Genomic DNA, 3,368 nt, shown 5'->3' with positions numbered 1-3,368 from the left:
AAGACCTAAGAAATGATGCTACATTTATTAATAACAGCAGAATATTCAATGTAAGTATTCTTGAGGACAAACAATGCATACTGTTCCTCAAATGTGTGAAGAGAGATGTTATCCAACTAACTGCCAGTAGGATTTCCATGGTTTTAACAATGTTATTAAACTGAGGCAGTATTCTTCCTCAGATATGCATTTTGTTTATAGAATGAAAGATCAGAAAAATCAGTTAAAATGTGTATGTGTTGCCTTTTATGTTTGAATATTACTTTAGTTCAAACATTCATTGATTTTCTCTGTCTTCCAGTTCCCTTGTAAGGTTGCATCAGCTGAAGAATGTACATTTCTGTCACTGCTAAAGGCCAAATTATATAACTGTGGTATGCATTAGTGAAACAAAAGATAACTTTGGGGATTAAATCAGTCTGGATATGTTTGCAAGCTCAAAATAATGTCTTTAAAATGGTGACTTTTTTTCCTTTTAATGATTAGGTAAACACTATACAATAGCCTTTTCAAAAAATAATGCAAAAAATTTTTGAATTTGGTCTTTTATGAAAAGTAATATTATTGTTATTAAAATATTGTTAAATATTTTTAAAACTAACTTTTTCTAAAAATTAATGCAAATTATGCTTTACTAAATTTTTTTCTTAGATTACTTCCATTTGTAGTTTTCAAAGTCTTTTGAATTGTAACTTTGCTTGCAAAAGAAGTTAACATTGAATACAGACTTATGATGACAGCTTAGAATTTGAGGGATTAATAGTTATATTTTCATGTAGGACAAAGTAAAATATTCCCAACATACTAAAATTACTTAACCCTTTAACTAGGTCTGTGAATAAACTTTCAAGAAAATTCTCCACTGTCTGAACAGAGGAATGATATCCAGAGCCCCACACTGAGGTATCAAGCATGGTTGATGTTTACTTATTTATTATGCATTTGTTATAGAGAGTCATACATTTTATAACTCATTTTATATATACAAGAATATTTTTTAAGTACAACTATATTTTTTTAACTTTGAAGTTGTTATTTGGATATTTTGACATAAGTGTGCATGAATACATTTGTACGGAGCTCTCATTCCTCTAATGACAAAATGTCTCACTTCCATAAAATGTGTTTGTTTCTAATCAGTGTCAGAAAACAGGAGGATACAATGAGTCTAAAAGGAAATAGAATAAATATTAGGAAAGTTAGACTAATATTCAGAAACCAAACATTTGGTTTACTAACTACCAGTCTTATTCCAACTTTAAATGCCTACATAACTAAAGCCCATGAATTTAAAGCTGTGGAGAGTCCTTTTTCTAAACAGATGAATCACATGGATATGGAGACTGGGAATCTACTCATAAATCACCTCCATCATCTGTTTACCTTTCTACCTGCACTTTAGTACATAAATTCTTCAGTGACAGGCAGGTCATGTTCTCATGTCTTTACATCAAGCTATTAGGATAGCAGGCTATGTACTACTATCTAGAAATGATGAAACTGTGGGAATCTACTTAACTCTTCAGTTTCAAAAATGTAGATTATTAGAACATTTACATTGGAGACTCACTTTCAGTATCAAATAAGATGATCCATGTGAATCATATTCACGAATGTCATTATATTTACAACAGCCATTATTTTCTCTTACTATTAGGGGAACACTTAGACTCATTTTGGAAATGAATAAACACGTTCCAATCCTGATCCTCACTCATCATCCATCACCTGGGTGCTGCTGACCCCTTCGAGAACAGAGATGTAAATAGCTGTAGCAAACCAATCAGTGACAGAGTTCATTTTCTTAGGCTTTTCAGGGTCGTCCTCACTGCAGTGTACACTGTTTATGATTCTTAGTGTGTATCTGCTCTCTCTTATGAGAAACACCCTTATCATTTTCCTTATTCTGGTGGAATTCATGCTCCAGAAACCCATGTACATTTTCTTAGGAAACTGGTCCTTCCTGGAAATCTGGTACACTACAGCCACTGTACCTAAGTTGCTGGCCATTTCACCACCTGCTTCTCAAACCTGTCTCAATCCCCACTGCTGGCTGTATTGCCCACTACTATTTCTTTTTCTCCCTGGGAGCTACTGAGTGCATCTGGCTGGCAGTGATGGCCTCTCAGCAGCATGTTGTCATGTGCTGACCTCTGCACTGCTCACTTCTCATGACTGTTCAGATTTGCCTGAGGTTTTAAGCTGGATCTTAGATTGGGGGCTTCACTGCCCCTTTGCTCCCCACAATACATATCTCTGATCTGAATTTCTGTGGACCCCAGAAAATTAACTGTTTCTTTTGTGATCCTCACTCCAATTTTTTTTTTTTTTGGTTTTTTTTTTTTTTTTTTTTTTGTCTTCTTGAGACAGGGTCTCCCTATAGCTCCAGGTGGCCTGGAACTTGCTATGTAGATAGACCAGGCTGACCTTGAACTCAGGGATCTGCCTCCAGAGTGCTGGGACTAAATGCATGTGCTACCACATCCAGCACAAACAGGGTCTTTCTTTCCATGCGGTTCAGGCGGGCTTTGAATTTGTTTGAGACAGGGTCTCCTTGTAGCCCCAGCTGTCCTGGAACTCACTATGTAGACCAGGCTGGCCTTGTACTCACAAAGATCAGCCTGCCTCTGCCTCCCAAGTGCTGGGATTAAAGGCATGTGCCACCACACCCAGCTTGACCCCTTTTTAACTCTCCTGCTCAGATACATTCTTGGTGGAGGCTTTGAGCTAAACTTGCAGTTCTGTTGTGATTCTAAGTTCTTTCCTTCTCATAATGAGCTCCTGTGTCAACATTGTGGTCACAATAATGACGCTGTCTTTCCAGGAGGTTGGAAAGGAAACTTTCTCAACCTGTGCCTCCCACCTCACAGTAGTCACCATATACTACTGGCACCATAATCTTTGCCTATGTCCGTCTTCCAGCCAAGTAAAACTTCACCATTGGCAAAGTGGTCTCAGTGATCTACTGCATGGTCAGCCTGTTAATAAACCCTCTCATATACTCCATGAGAAAAAAAGACCAAGAGGAAAGCTTTCCAGAAATGAAGAACTGGAGTGTCTGTTATAACCTCTCTGCTCACTTTATATTTTATCTCTAAATTACAGTGAAAAGTTATTTGCTGGTCACTTTGTTTGTTTGGCAAAGTGGTCTCAGTGATCTACTGCATGGTCAGCCTGTTAATAAACCCTCTCATATACTCCAGGAGAAAAAAAGACCAAGAGGAAAGCTTTCCAGAAATGAAGAACTGGAGTGTCTGTTATAACCTCTCTGCTCACTTTATATTTTATCTCTAAATTACAGTGAGAAGTTATTTGCTGGTCACTTTGTTTGTTTTACAATGCCACAGTGATAAAAAGATAAATCACAA

At 37.0% G+C, this 3,368-nt stretch overlaps 1 pseudogene; it reads left to right on the top strand.

Annotated features, from left to right (window-relative positions):
• LOC108491273 overlaps positions 1-3,098 on the top strand; it is a 7,653-nt pseudogene extending 4,555 nt beyond the window's left edge.
• The last annotated feature ends 270 nt before the right edge of the window (positions 3,099-3,368 follow it).

The sequence above is a fragment of the Nannospalax galili genome, unplaced genomic scaffold, assembly GCF_000622305.1.
Source record: "Nannospalax galili isolate Female #2095 unplaced genomic scaffold, S.galili_v1.0 scaffold3320, whole genome shotgun sequence".
In the NCBI taxonomy this organism is placed as follows: Eukaryota; Metazoa; Chordata; class Mammalia; order Rodentia; family Spalacidae; genus Nannospalax; species Nannospalax galili.
The sequence above is the reverse complement of the archived record's forward strand: the minus strand, read 5'-3'. Positions and strand labels throughout refer to the sequence as shown.